The 16,723-nt window shown below is 40.0% G+C and overlaps 1 protein-coding gene across 3 annotated transcripts in view; it reads right to left on the bottom strand.

Moving 5' to 3' along the window:
• Positions 1–16,723, bottom strand: part of NRF1 (nuclear respiratory factor 1) — a 160,167-nt gene that overhangs the window by 143,183 nt on the left and 261 nt on the right. The gene's annotated exons all lie outside the window — the stretch shown is intronic.

Raw genomic sequence — 16,723 nt, 5'->3', positions numbered from 1 at the left:
CCTTCACCTGAAGTACAATAAAATATTAAAAAAAAAAACAAAAAAAAAAAACCTTCATTTCTACATCATCCATTTCTCTAGCTTTTTATCTCAAATGCAAATCCCAAATATTACTAATAACCCGAGATATAAAAATCATTAAATCTGTATTTGTTAAATAAACAACAGATACACATCTCACACGCCTGACGGAAGCATTGAAAGCAAGCTATCTGTCCACCTGGCAGCAATCAGCTATTGATTACCTGAAGGAGTACCTGATTACTGGAGTACTTAGCAATGCCATCTATCTGCACAACCCAATGACATAGTTGCTACTTCAATAGTAACTCTTTCCATTTTTTATTCATCACAGCATTGGTTTTAAGAAATATTCCCTGAATAGCCTCAAAATTGCTAAACCATGCAGCCAGCATTAAATTCAGCATTCATTTAGCTCTTGCTATGCATGAGGCCTAGTGGCACAGTGGTTAAGTGCAGTGGTTAAGGTCGGCAGTTCAAATCCACCAGCCGCTCAATGGGAGAAAGATGTTGCAGTCTGCTTCCATAAAGATTATGCGTTGACGTTAAGTATCATAGTGACCCTACAGGACAGAGCGGAACTGCCCTATAGCCTTGGAAACCCTATGAGGCGTTCTACTCTGTCCTATAGGGTCACTATGAGTCGGGACTGACTCAACAGCAATGCGTTTGGTTTTGAGTTTTTTTTTTGTTTTTTGTTTTGTAAGTTTAATGGCATTATCGGCATTTAAATCCAGAGCCCCTGGGGTGCACTGAATGGTGGCCCCCCAAAAGATATGTCCATGTCCTAATCTCCAGAACCTGTGAAAGCGTCCTTACTTGGAAAAGGGGTCTTTGCAGACATAATTAAATTAAAGATGTTGAGATGAAGAGATCATCCTGGATTATCCAGGCGGGCCCTAAATCTAATGACAAGTGCCTTTTAAGAGTGAGACAGAGGGAGACTGCACAGACAGAAGAGGAGGCAGCAATGTGACCACGGAGACAGATACTAGAACTACGTGGCCACAAGTCAAGGTATGCCAACAGCCACCAGAAGCCAGAAGAGGGAAAGAACAGATTCTACCCTAGAGCCTTTGGAGGGAGTATGGCCCTGCTGACACCTTGATTTTGAACTTCTGGTCTCCAGAATTGTGACAGAATAAATGTGTTGTTTTAAGCCATGAAATCTGTGGTAATTTGTTACAGGAGCCAGGAAAAAAAACTAAGAATGCCCAAACTCTTTCCATTATACCCCATCACCTTCCCAAGAAGGTTAAAAGAACTAAAATAGAGACGATTCCAAGGACTTTATAAAAAACTATACAGAAAATAGAAACTATACTTGTTTTTGGAAGCCCTAGAGAATATAAGTAAAATCAGTAGGAAAAAGTTACAAGGAGAAAATTTCAGTTCAAATTAAACTTTCTAACAGTCTAAATGTCTTAAAGACTAAATAGGCTTCTGGTAGGTAGCAAATTTCCTATCACTGGATGTGTGAAAGGAGAGACTGATGACCATTTAACTTAAATTATTTACAGACCTAGATAATGCAAAATCGCTTCTCACCCTGAGTTCATAAAATTATAAAATGTTAGATGGTACCACAAACGCCTACCAACAAGGTAAAATATACAAATTTGTGAGGTTCCCACATTCATTCTTTCAAATACTGACTGCTTATTATGTACCGAGCACTGTACTTGGTAATGAGCACAGACATGCTGTCTACCCTCATGAAGCTTACAGCCTGGTGGGCAAGACAGACATAAATCAAATAATATGCAAACAAATATACAATTACGACTATGACATGCACTGTGAAGAAAAAGCGCAAAATCAGGCAAAACTTCCCTGAGGAAGTGATGCTTGAGCAGAGATCTGAAGGATTTACAAGATTTTACTAGACAGAGAAGGGAGGAAAAAAGCTTTCCAGGCAGAAGGAACAGCAATTGCAAAAGGCCTATGGTTGGGGTGAATGTGGTCGGTACAAAATGAGTCCAAGCGGCCACATAAAGTCTTCATCCTAAATCCAGTCAGGGCAAGATGAGACCTGAATATTTAAAAAAAGTCAATTCCAGCTCCACTGAGGAAAATGAACTAGTGCAGGGCCAGAGTAAATGCAGGTGCACCAGTGACAGGGTACTGCAAAAGTCAAGGAAAGAAACAAATGATAGCAACTTGGACAAAAGTGGAGGTGGTAGAAATGAAGAGGGCAGACTGAGTTTACTAAGAAGGTTAAATAAGCAGGATTTGATGATATGGTGTGATGGTTAAGGTTACGTGTCAACTTGACTAGGCCATGATTCTCAGGGGTTTGGCAGATATTATGTAATCATCCTCCATTTTTGTGATCTGATGTGAGCAGCCAATCAGTTTAAAGGGGAGTTTCCTTGGGAGTGTGGCCTGCATCCTATACACACACACACATATACACACACACATATATATAAAGCTCACCTTCTCCAGATCCTGCATCCAACTCATCATCCTCCGACCTCCAGTTCTTGGGATGTGAGCCAACAGCCTGCCATCTGACCTGCAGATTCTGGGATTCATCAGCTCCCGCAGCCCCATGAGTCAGCTGCCTGCTGTCTGACCTGCCAATTTTGGGTTCATCGGTCCCTGCAACCACGTGAGTCAGGAGAAGCCTCCAGCCCGATGTCTGACCCACAGATTTGGGACTTGACAGCCTCCAAAACAGTGTGAGCCATGTCCTTGAAATCTATATATCTATATCTATATACATACATATACACACACACATGCACACTTCATTGGTTTTGCTCCTCTAGAGAACCCAGCCTAAGACATATGGTAAGACCAAGGTTTCTAGTCTGAGAAACTGGATAAAATGGTGGTTCCATTCACTGAGGTAAGCAAGAGGGCAACAGGGCCAAGTTAAGAAAGCTATTTTGGGATGCAGTACATCTGAGGCATCCAAAAAATGTCAATTAGGCAGTTGAATACAGAGTTCTGACTCTATTGGTAGGTCAAATCTGCGTACACATATTTACATGGAACAGCTGCACAATCTTTTATCTTTAAGGGAAAATAGTTATCATTATAAAAAATCAGTATTCTTAAAATTTCAAAATAGCGCTAGCCTAAAAGACAAGAATTATTACTGTATCAAAAGCCTAAGTTAATATTAAACAAAATTACCCACTGTGATCATTAACGTTGTGTGTCAGCTTGGCTGGGCCATGGTTCTCAGTGGTTTGGCAGTAATGATATAGTTTCGCAGTCCTATAATGATGTAATCACTTCTATGATAAGATCTGACACAATGTGATCACCTCCATGATGGGATCTGCTGTGAATAGTCAATCAGTTGAAAGGGAGTTTCCTTGGGGGTGTGGCCTGCATCCAATATAGGTGGACTTTCAAGGCTCCCTGGCCTTCCTCACTCTGGATCCTGCAGCTGACTCCTGTTCATCTGACCTCCAGTTCTTGGGACTTGAGCTAGCAGCTTGCCTGCCAATCTTGGGATTTGTCAGCCTCCGCGGTCTGGATCTTGAGTTCGCCAGCCCCTGCAGCTACATGAGTTGGGAGAACCCTACAGCCTGACCCACAGACTTGGGACTTTCCAGCCTCTACAACCATGTGAGCCATTTCCTTGATATAAATAAATCTCTCTCTCTTTCTCTCTATATAAGTATACACACACACATACACAACAGACACTTCACTAGTTTTGCTTCTCTAGAGAACCCAGCCTAAGACACCCACTTAAAGGACACTGGATATAGATCACTCATTTGGCTACAAAACTGATTGTCTTCACAAGGAAGACAATCCACCTTGGTGGATTCACAAATTAGAATTTGCTGTTGATACAAAAACTGAAAACAAAAGTTTAAGAGAAAAAAAGTTTGTACTGTTTGGTCCCAGATTATCTACCTCCTGCTATGCCTGAAACATACTGATGTATCTTAATTCTCACACATAACTGATTCAGTTTTTCTTCTAGAAAATACTAATCTTCACACACATCTCCACAGGCTTTATACTATACTCAGATGAAAAATGATTACTTTACTGTAGATACTAATTGCGTTAACTAAGGAACTATTTACCCTACATTTGCTTTCCATTTTATATTTTTTTAAAAAGCAAAAGCAAACCAGCTACCTGCAAGAGAGGTTAAAGACAGAATTTAGTGAGTAGCCAGGAAATTGGGTTACATTCCTTACTCCAAAGAGTATTCCACCATATAAAATCTTTAAGGAAGTTAACTTTAAGAAAGACCCAGTTACTCTTTACATAAAATTAGAATTATGTATCTCATCTACTTCATTGAGGGAGAGTATGAATTAGATTATATTTATATATTTGTATTTATAAAATCTTTTTAACTCCCCAGAGATAATGCTAAAAAACAGACATTAACATGTATTATACTATTGCTGCTACCAATGCCTAAGCTGCTCTCAGTGGGAATATAACAACTCAAGAAGGTCCCAGGGTTAAATAAACGACCGACAACATATTGCGACAAGATTACTCACCTCAGAAACTATCCTGCAAATAGGAATCTTAGCTCAGGAAATAGAAGGGCAGAGTTGAGAGAAAGCAAGTTAATGTGTGAATGAAACTGAGGTTAACCCAGGATTTAGCTTTCATTCTTCTCTAAGTAAAGCTTTCATAGCAAGTCCCTATGCCCTTACTTCAAGTTACCCTTACCTCAGCAAAACCACACAGATCATGAAACAGACAGTAAGCATTTCCTGGCCAAATGTGTATTTGGAGAGAAAATTCTAAATACCTTTTTTTTCCTATTTTATTATAACAAACGGATTTGTAACTGCCCCATTAAAATGTTTGAGGGCAAAAATAAAGTTGATAATATCAAATCTCCTTCAGACATTTTTGGCTCAAAATAGTATGTACAATATTATTGCATTATATGTGTGTATATGGGCATACATGCATGCTTAGGAAAATATCTAAAACCGTGTATATAAAACTCATTATCTTTGGTAGAATTATGATTGTAATTTTCTTCTTTTTGCTTTTCTACAATAAACACAGATTACATGCTGTTTTAGGTTAAGAAGAAAATATATGTATTGTTTAACAAGTCATAACACAGGCTCACAATTAATTTTAGGAAGAATTTTTTAGAAGAAACTTTAAATCACTTTCGTCCTCCTCATCTTTCAAATGGGGAAAAAGGCCCCGTGAGGATAAATGATTCACATGCCCAAAATCTGACAGTGAGTCATTATTAAAAAAACCCATTGCCATCAAGGTGATTCCAACTCATAGTGACCCTACAGGACAGAGTAGAACTGCCCCATAGGGCTACCAAGGAGCACGTAGTGGATTCAAACTGCCAAGCTTTTGGTTAGCAGCCATAGCTCTTAATCACTACACCACCAGGTTTTCTGAGTCATTATTAGGACCATAATTATATTATATGTTATTATTATTGTTATTAGCTGCTGTTCAGTTGCCCCGACTTATGTCGACCCCACACACAACAGAACTAAACACTGCCTGGTTCTGCGCTATCCCCATGATCTCATACTGTTGTGATCCGTGGGGTTTTCATTGGCTGACTTTTGGAAGTAGATCTCCAGGCCTTCCTTCCTAGTCTGTCTTAGTCTGGAAGCTCCACTGAAACTTGTTCAGCATCACAGCAACATGCAAGCCTCCACTGACAGACAGGTATAGTGGCTACACTGGCGGTGCACTAGCCAAGAATCAAACATGAGTCTGCAGCATGGAAGGCAAGATTTGTAACAATTAACCACCGCTATCTCATATTATCTGTACTCACCTTTTTTTTCCTGATTATAAAAGATAATGCATTTCATTAAAGGTATTTTCAAAATAACGAAAGGTACAAAAAAAGAAAATGACTACCACGTATAAGCTTATTAACCAACGATAGCCACTGATTTTTTCTTCTATTTCTCTTTCTAAACCTTTGTATTATGAAAATAACACATTTTCAATGTAGAAAAACTTAAAATAGAGCTAAAAATTAAGGAAGAAAGACAAAATTTTAACACTCAGTCTTATAATTGTTGATAACAGAATGATTTCTTCTTAAGACTTAGTAGCTGAGGCCAGTTTTGAGTCAAATGACTAGTTCTATGCTGGTGTTCTTATTCACATTAGCAATGCTTAGTATTTAGGAAAACCAAAACCTTGGTTGGTTCTTTGATTTGTGGGTTATTTTTATATAGAAGATCTATTACTAAGAATTTTACTTCACAATTGCTTAATGAAAGACAAAGTACCCAAGACAAGGAAGCTGGTGATAGGGAACACAAGATTGAGTAAGGATATTGTTGATGTGTTGTGAGATTGTTAACCATTGTCATAGGGCAACATTTGTAGTAACTGTTAAATGAGAAACTATTTTGTTCTGTAAGCCTTCATCTTAAGTGACAATAACAGCACAATTGGAAGAGCACAGTCAATGTGACTGAACTGTGTATGTAGACATTTTTGAAATGATGTATCTTTGGCTATGTGTATTTTCACCAAAAAAAAAAAAAAAGGTTGAGAATTTAAAGGGTTAATATGTTGTGGGGTTGTTAACCAATGTCATAAAACAACATGTGTACTACTGTTTCATGAGAAACTATTTGTTCTGTAAGCCTTCACCTGAAGTACAATAAAATATATATAAAAAAAAAAAGAAAGACAAAGTACCCAAACTAAATAAGGTGGCCAAAACGAAAAGAAAATACTCTAGGGATCCTCTTTGTAGACTTGATAAATGTAAAGATAATCCACAAAGATAAAACTAATTACAAGTTACATAACAAGTTTTATATGTTTAAGATTACCCAAGATGTTTATTCATATCCATCTAGTAGTATTACCAATACTTTTACAGGGTATCCAATAAAACAGTGCCAAGTGGCAATAATTAGAGAAAAAAATCATGAATTATGAACAAACACATTTGTAAAAACAAGCCAATCAAACTTGTACAAGTTTCTGAACCTCATTATTAACTCAATTAGCAAGACATTTAAAAACACTGTTTCATCTTTATCTCATGCTTTTAAAATTTCTTCCTTATGTTTTATAAAATATACATAACTATATTAGTACAGTAGCGTAGAAACATCATTTATAAATAAACGTACATATATTCAGAGTGTGTGCTCAAAATTTTGCTTTAAGGGTAACATAATCAAAAGTTTGGAGATCAGTGCCCCAGAATCTAGGGACTAGCTAACAAAACTGTCTCCTAATCTAATTTCAAAGATCTAAAGATTAGAGGAATACTGAAGTTGTCAAGGATTTCATTTTACTTGGATCCACAATCAACGTCCATGGAAGCAGCAATTAAAAAATTAAACGATGCACTGCATTGAGCAAATCTGCTGCAAAAGACCTCTTCAAAGTGTTAAAAAGCAAAGCTGTCACTTTGAGGACTAAGGTGCGCCTGACCCAAGCCAGAGTATTTTCAATAGCCTCATATGCATGTGAAAACTGGACAATGAATAAGGAAGACCTAAGAAGAATTGATGCCTTTGAATTATGGTGTTGGTGAAGAATACGGAATATACCATGGGCTGCCAGAACAAATCCGTCCTGGCCAGAATGCTCCTTAGAAGGGAGGATGGCGAGACTTTGTCTCACATACTTTGGACTTGTACACAGGGTTGTTATGAGTCGGAACTGACTCCACAGCAGTAAAAAAACACCAATTATCTAAAATTTCAGAATGAAATATACTTTAGGAATCAAGTAAGTTCTAGTATGGAATTTTTTTTTAATTGTTCGAATTTCTAAATATGATTCATGATTTAGAAACGTGGACACTAGCAATCTGTTAGCATTAAATCACCTTATATCTCAAAGCATTCCATAATTGTCATGTTTCAGAAAGATCCTATAAAGAAGGTCAGTAGTATTTTCATTTCGCAGTCAGAAAAATGAAGCAAGGAAAGAACAAATGTCTTGCCGCGTATCACTAGACTGAAACACTTGTACATTTCATAAATTTCCCCCAGTATTTACCAGGGGTGGATTATCCAACAGGCTAGGTAAGCACGGTGCTCACTTTGCTTACCAGATCATCTGTAGTGAACAATTTCACATTTTTTTCACCACATTAAAGATTCTGCTTCTAGGTATGACTGGCATCTGTCTCTCTCCCAATCTCATAGAACTCTCTCCCCCAACCTCACAGCACCTTCCTACAGAATCAAAGCCTCTTTTCAAATTTACAATCCCTGACCAAGATGGCTTACTCAGTAAGCAAGGTAAGCACCAGTTTACTTGTGCGTACTTATTAATCTGTAGTGAAATTGTTCACTACAGATGGTCTTGTAAGCAAGGTAAGCACTGTGCTTACTGGATAATCCGCCTCTGGTATACGCAACTCACAACTTAAAAATGAATTTTGAACGCAATCTATGTACCATTTTGCTTTCTCTCAAAACACATTTTCCCTTTAAAACAATATTAATTTGATCCCACCACAAAGTCTACTGCGCCTATACTGCATTAATAGATAATCATATACTAGAGTGAGTCCTGGAGTATAAAAAGCCAAGGAATCCTAAAGACTTGGCAAAATTCTGCAGTGATTAAGCTTTGCTTTGGCACTCACCCCTCTTCCTTTTGATGATCCTACTACCATCTCCCAGTGGTGCCTCATATCTTCCCAAAGTTTCTCATCTAACCTGAGACATCATCCCATCATCCCATTGCCATCAAGTCAGTTCCAATCCATAACAGAGTAGAACGGCCTCCACAGGGTTTCCAAGGCCAGAGCCCTGGTGGCTCAGTGGTTAAGAGCTCGGCTGCCAACCAAAAGGTCAGCAGTTTGAATCCCCCAGCCGCTCCCTGGAAACCCTATGGGGCAGTTCTACTCTATCCTATAGGCTTGCTATGAGTTGGAATCGACCTGACAGCAACAGGTTTTTGGTTTGGTGATCGTCATGGATTGAACTGTGTCTCCCAAAAATATGTGTCAACTTGATTAGGCCATGATTCCCAGTACTGTGTGGTTGTCCTCCATTTTTGTGATTTTCCTATGTGTTATAAATCATAACCTCTGCCTGTGATTAAAGAGGATTAGGGTGGGATGTAACACCCTCGCTCAGGTCACATCTCTGATCCAATGTAAAGGGAATTTCCCTGGGGTGTGGCCTGCACCACCTTTTATCTTACAAGAGATAAAAGCAAAGGGAGGCAAGCAGAGTTGGGAACCTCATACCACCAAGAAAGCAGTGCCGGGAGCAGAACATGTCCTTTGGACCCAAGGTTCCTGTGCAGAGAAGCTCCTAGTCCAGGCAAAGATTGATGACAAGGACCTTCCTCCAGAGCCCAAAGAGAGAGCCTTCCCCTGAAGTTGACACCCTGAATTTGGACTTCTAGCCTACTAAACTGTGAGAAAATAAATTTCTCTTTGTTAAAGCCCACCACTGTGGTATTTCTGTGATAGCAGCACTAGATAACTAAGGACAGTGATCTTTACGGAAGCCAACTGCCACCTTTTTCTCCTGGTGGGTTCAAACTGCTGACCTTTTGGTTAGCAGACAAGCCTTAACCACCTTGCCACCAGCACTACTTCAAAATCTCCTCCCCTTGATCTATCCAGGTGAGTTAGGTTAACTGATCTCAGTCAAATGACAGGACTAACACTTGACATAATCATTACCATTCCTGAAGAGGCCCTTGCCTTTTTTCTCTGTTGTCAAGATTCCTTTGAGGATCTCATAGAAATTATGGGCCCTCTCCCTAGAAAAGCACACAGGCACCCACACAAAATTTTTCAGAGTCACACAGCCAAAATACGTCCATGAATCACAAAGCTATGAACCCCAGGTTAATCCTTACATTTATTATAAAACCTCAAAATATCATAAAACTACAAAACCATTCAAGAATAATTTGCATTTTAAGAGACAGGCAACCCAAATGAATCTCTACTTGTTAGAATTTACCACTAATTTTAAGACTGTGTCAAAAAAAAATAACAAAAAAAAAAATTTTTTTTCAACAGTATGGAAAAAAGTTTTCAGGCAGACCTGTCATTGGGAAACATCTCCCAACTCTTTTACACTGCAATTCCCATGAAAGAAGTGGGGGTAACAGGACCTATTTCTAAACATAAGTCATCTACTGAATTAAGTTTTATCGAGACCTACCCTTGTATTCAAAGAAGCCCTTATGGCACAGTGGTTAAGTGCTCAGCTGCTAACCGAAAGGTCGAAAGGCCTTTCCGTGGGAGAAAGATGTGGCAATCTTCTTCCATAAAGATTACAGCCTTGGAAACCCTATGGGGCATTTCTACTCTGTCCTATAAAGTCACTATGACTCCACAACGGGTCTGACCCTTGTATTCAGCAATGCTCTAGAAATCTATTGAGTCTAAACCATCATGATTCCTGGCAAAAAAAAAACACACACATATAGAAAATTTCTTTCATCCCTTAACTGCCAAATCCAGTTCACACTGCTAAATTTCCCTTAAATCCACTCCTTCTCAGCTTATTCAACCCTACACCATTTATCTTATTTCTCTAACCATTTTTTTTCCCCAATTTCCTTCACAGGCCCTGCTTCCACTGGGCCCTCAGATGTAGATACTCCCCAACATTGCTCTTAGTCCTTTCCTCACTCCTGATATTATATTCTACATATGCTGATGAATACAAACTCTTAACTGATCCCTGCTCCCCCGTGAGCTCCAGTCCAAATCTCCAGCTACCTACTTGAGTTACCTTGATTCCCACAGATACCTCAACATGTCTAGAATCATACCCCATTACATTCCTCCTCAAATTCTGTTCTTCCTACACTTTCCCTATCTTAAAGGCAACATTATCCACTAACCAAACTATAATCCTTTGTCACCTCTGACTCCCCCATACTCACTTGTGACCCAAATCTGGTAACTATAAAAGTAAAAATAATCTCCAAAATTTATCTCCTCTTACATCACAGTAGTCTCGCAGGCCTCCAATCCAATCTTCACATGCCATCTTTTTAAAAACCAGAATCAATCTCCTATTCATAAACCTCTTACAGCCCCTAAATGCCTATAGAATAAAGTCCATGTGCATGAGCGTGGCATTCCAAGCTCCTTCCAATCAGGCCACAACCTCAACTTCATTGCCCACTACTCCCCAAGTACAGCAAAATCTACTTGCTATTTCTTACATCAGCCTATCAATGCCCTACTTCTAGCCTCTGCTCCACTCACTCTTCCAACTCAAACACCGCCTACATGAAAAGTCGTCCCTAACCTCACTTATTCTCCCTGTATCTCACCCCCTCCCGAGGAAGAATTCCTCCCTCTCCTATAATCCCATGCTCCTCTTTCTTTACTCTATTTTGGTTCTCAGTAAGTTGTATTGTAGTTAATTGAGCCCAAATCTTTCGCTACTACACAAGGGCTATGGTGTGTTACTCCAGTACCAATCACGTGCCTGGAATATGGTATGTCTTTAATCAAAGTCTAGTGAATGAATGGCAAAAATCCAAAGTGAGGACATACTTAAGGAGGATATGTCTGTGTAGGTTATGTCTCACCCACTTTTGAACTTAAAGCAAGAATTACGTTTCCTAGCCCTAGCTCCCCATTTCTAGTCCACTGCTTTAGCAATGTTTCATGGGGACATTTCCTCATTTCCTCTTGTTGTTTGTAGGTTTAGCTGCCAGCCTAACCACATTAGCATTCAGTAGCAGCAACAAAACACTCTCAAAGTTCTAAAAAGCAGACTTTACAATTATCAACACTAAAATACAAGTTCTTTTTTGAAAACAGTCTTAATGCAGATGCATACAGAGTTCATTCTTCATGATGATTACAAAAAGGCTTGGCACAGTTTATCCAATAAGCACCACTCAAGAGTTCTTAAGAAAATGTCAACTTAAACTGTCAACCAAACTTTTCACATTTGTTACCACAGAAATCAGCATCCATGAATTAATCTAAATACTAAGCTTATGTACAATTACTCTAAATAGTAGTTTCAATCATCAAACTGATGGCCCATATAAAAGTAGCTCTTAAAGTTTCTTTTAAAAATATCCTCCCCTTCAAATTCCAGTAATCATCCCAACCTATCAAATTAGATTCTTTAAGCAGTATCATCTTCTCTGTCCTCCTCTCTTCTCCCACCAGCCCTCCCCCAACACACATACACATACTTCCCTTACTAGACATGGTTTCCTTAAATTATCTGATGTACTTGGAGTTTTAAACAAAACCAGTTTGTCGTGGGGCAAGACAGATGAACTACTAGGTCTGATATTCGGGAGAAAGATTCCGTATTGCCAGATTATTTTCTAAGTGACTGCTGTTATTGCTATAACACAGATTTGCCACAATGGATCACAAGGATCTGCCTTAAACTGCCCCTTTTTTGTTTACTTCTTTGTTTTAATATATTAGAACATCTCCATAAAGTTGTATTTCTGGCTTTTCTTCAGTTCACATAAATTCTACTTGATGCCATGTTTTAGAACATTTTAGGTGTAAAGCCACATGACGAAGTCTTTTTGATGCTTCAGTGACTGAACTCCATTGAGTGGGGTCAAAACACATTAGCCTAATTCTGAACGTCACTGTTTATTTTCCTTGTGCAGTGAAAAATTTCTTTCTCATTTTCCAAGTGTTGTCCATGTTACACTAAAATAACTTCAGACAAAGCATTCCTGTTGCTCCAGAGTTAAAAGTTTCCAATAACTTGATGTGGCTGTAATCTTCTGCAAACACCTGAAACTGATTTGCTTCACCTCCTTTTACTATTTCTCTTCAAGTCTGTTCACCCTTAGTAGAGTAGTAATGGATAAAAATTCTAACTGCAAAACCAAGAAAATGGATAATCCATCACAATGGGTTTGGTTTTTAGTTAATAAATGATACATAACGCACAAAAATTAACATGTATCCCGGGCCTCACAAAACATTAGACTTGATATAAATAAAATGTTTTTAAAATAAATTTAACAAGTGGTTCCTTTTTCAATGCTGTTAATTACTAAGTGTTCATGGGAAATTTATTTGGGTGCACTCAGGCTGAAAACACTAGCTTTAGCTCTCAAGGAAAACATGACAGAACAGAGAATATTCTTCAGTTACAGAACATTTTCTGAAATTTTTTTACAAAGCCAAACAGTTGTATTTATTTGTATGATTAATTTCCAAATACTATTTTTATATATGTACTAATAAGCATCACAGAGTCATATACAAACATCTAAATTCAGATATCCCACTTCCTAAACTAATTAGTCGCAGAGATGGTACATTCAAATGCTTGAGAGGTTAGACACTTAGGAAATTCAACAACCCACAGGAGTTTCCCTCATGCTCTCCAACTTTTTAGAGTGATACTGAGTGGATGAACAAGTCTGCTTCAGCATGAGCACCGAGCTGGCCTGAAGACATCTGACAGACTGCAGAACCTACGCGTTACCTTCTTGTTTCCCAGAGGCAGGACTTGAGAGTGTACTTCTAAAGGGTTCACAGCCTCTCCAGAAGCCAAAGTATCAGCATGTCTTCTCAAATTAATTGTGAAGAAGTTTAATTTTAACAATTATTGTTTATCATTTCATTCCCCAACATTTACTGTATGCCTTACCACATCCAAGGAAAGAGATATAAAATTTAATCCCAGACCACAGGAGCTTAAAAAACAGTCACCCATTTGTGGTTATTTTACATGAAATGCTTCTCGAAGACAATCCAGAGGTTTGCTTGAACCTACAGCATGTATGGGCAATGCAAATTCAGGTACAGTAGCTTCTTAGCTCAAGTAGATACTTAGACTAAACGGGCAGCTTCTGTCCAGAAGTGAGATGAGAAGGCGGAGAGGGTTAGGAGTTGGTTGAATAACCGCGGGAAAACGGGTGGAAAGGAGGAGTGTGCTGTCACAGTATAGGGAGAGCAACTGGGGTCACATAACAGTGTATGTATACATTTTTGTATGAGAGACTGATTTGAATGGTAAACTTTCACTTAAACTACAACAATTTTAAAAAAAATTTAAAACTTAAATAAATAAAAATTCAGGACAGTAAATCCTGCAAAAGCTGGAACCTGTGTAAGGTGGAAACCTATCAGAGAAGGAAAACTGAAAGATTTTCCACTAAAACAAGCAATGGAAAAGTGGTATGACTGCATCCTGTCAAAGGCAGAAAACATGCGAGACCTAGAAAAACAAGGCAGTCCTGTTTAGTTCTGGCTCTCACAGGCTTCACTGTATTTAAATCGTGGGAGGTTGGCCTTCAGCTCCCTAACAAAATTAGAGATGGATGCAGAGCTGTGATTTAAAAAAAAAACAAAAACTCTACAATTTTGGATTCCAATGGAATATACATGAATTGGGTGGGAAACCTGATACTTTTCCCTTTAATCTCTTCTATATCTGGACAAGGTCCCTCACCTCCTGTAGTAATACCTCCCCTAAATCCAGGAGCTAAATTTCCTTAAAAACTGGTAAGTAAACCACTTCCAAGAAAACTTCTGGTTTGGGAACAAGAAAATGTTCTGGTGAATCAGAATATGATCACTTACAACTAAACAAAAATCATTTTCCCTCATCTATGTTGAGTTTGAGAGGGGGGGGCATTCGTGATGAAATCAAAGGACTTCAAACAAGGATGATCCAGAAGACAGTAAAGCAGTAATTCTTAATCCACAACCCCTCACCTCTTACCCCCCACGGGCCCTGATTTTGTTTTTGTTCTTTTTAATTTAAATACAGCTTACTGATGAAAAGCTGACTTTACAACCTTTTTTTTTTTTTTTGGACATGTTACCTTTTTATTAAATGATATTCAGTCAAAATAAATCCAAATACAGATTTAAAGAGATATTTTTGTTTAAACAAAAATGTAACTTCACCGTTAGTCTTTTTTCCTGTGTATTTTGACATAGTTAATATTCCAGTTTTTTTTTTATTGTTGTAAATTATATATAACACATTTGCCAATTTAACTTTTTCACATGTACAATTTAGTAAGTTCAATTAATAGTGTTGTACAACCATCACCAATATCTGCTGCCAAATTTTCCATCACCATAAACAGACACTGCTGAAAGACACATCTAACTCCTATCAGGAGGAAAAAAAAAGCTCCTTGACAGTCAAAAAATTCTGCACACAATTTAGAACCCAAGTTAAGAATAAATATACTCCATTACATGTGATAATTACATGTTTGCTTTCACACTCATAAAATAAGGAAATTACACTCAAATGTGCAGATAAAATTAGTCAAGCTGTTTTGTTTGGCATTCATATTTTCACTGCCTTATGGAATAACTCAAAGAATTTTCAAACGTAATTCTAAGGGGTCGAGAAACTACTCAATCAAAAAAAAAACCCCAACATTTTCAAGGTCCCGTGCCCCCTCTACTCCCCCAGTGAGGAACAACCTATTAAGTTACTGTTCAAGGCCAAAGGAAAAGGAATTTCTTAAACTGCAAGTCTGACAAGAAATAAGAAAATGATCACTGTGGGGTGCAGATGCTGTCCTAGGACAAAAGCTGTGAGATGTCCCTACCCATTCTCCTGCCTACCACTGTCAAAGCTGACAAGTACACCCCACAGTCTTTCACTTTAAGAGTTTCGAAAATACGGTCTCGAAACACTTAAGAAAATGCGAATTTTGCTCTGGCCATAGAATCAAACACAACTGACACTAGCTCTAAAGTAAGCAATTAATATATTCTAATCTAAATGCCTGAAACAAGGGACGAGAACAGGCAATGGCTCCTCCAACTGGTTGGAACAGATACATCGTTGGAAGCCCTAAAAATACTAAGATTTTAAACAACTTCAAGCGCTGGTGGGCACAGGCAGACGCACTGTAAAAACTTTGGGACCAGCAGCAACGACACAACAGGTGAGAAAGGCAGTTGACATCACTGCACAGTGAAGCGGATAACATGCAATGGCAAACCCCTGAGTTCCCCCAAAGGCCGGGGATATGGAATAAAACCATGCACCCCTGTCCTTCCAGTAGCAAAGGTTCAGTTCCTTCGGAGGGACGCGCCACTCCCCCTCGCCCTCACCCAGGGGACCACCACTCCAGGCGCAGGAAGAACCAAGACCCCCTCCATGGGCAGCATCTCAGCTGAAGAAGATAACACAATGTCGCTCCTTATTTCTGCGTACAAAAGGACTTTGCGCCCTCCTCCTCCTCGAACTGCCGCCGCTGCCGCCCGGGCCGCCTCCTAACTTGCAAGAAGGTGGGCAACGCGCCATATTCCAGCGTCCCCTAGTCCACCTGGGTAACAAGCCCACGCCACCCCGGCGGGAGGGAAGCTTCGGAGGTCGCCCAAAGAGCCAGCCTCCTCTCCCGCAGGAGACAGCGGCTCCCGCGCCCTGGCCCGGCTCCGCCGCGCCGCGCCGCCCGCGGACAAGACCCGGGAAGGGCCGAGAGGGCGAGAGAGGAGCCGTGGCTCTGGTCCCGCGCAGCCCGCCCACCTCCCGCTCCCGGGCTCGGCGCGCTCTCCCGGGCCTCCCGCTCCCGAGCCCGAGCCGGCGGGAAGGCCTGGCCCGGGCCCGGGGTTCCAAGGCGGGGAGGAGGCCGGGGCCCCGAGAGCCTCGGGCGGCGGGGGAGGCCGGAACCCTGGGGCTCTCGGGAGGGCAGCGCCTCCCTCCCGAGCCCGCCAGGACGCCTGGGGCCTAGTGCGGCCTGCGCATCCTCGGGGTGGCGGTTTGACGGGGCCGGGCTGGGGCCCCCCGCCCAAGGCGGCCCGAATCCGGCAGGGGCCCAGGCC

The sequence above is a fragment of the Trichechus manatus genome, unplaced genomic scaffold, assembly GCF_000243295.1.
Source record: "Trichechus manatus latirostris isolate Lorelei unplaced genomic scaffold, TriManLat1.0 scaffold00097, whole genome shotgun sequence".
Taxonomy (NCBI): domain Eukaryota; kingdom Metazoa; phylum Chordata; class Mammalia; order Sirenia; family Trichechidae; genus Trichechus; species Trichechus manatus.
The sequence above is the reverse complement of the archived record's forward strand: the minus strand, read 5'-3'. Positions and strand labels throughout refer to the sequence as shown.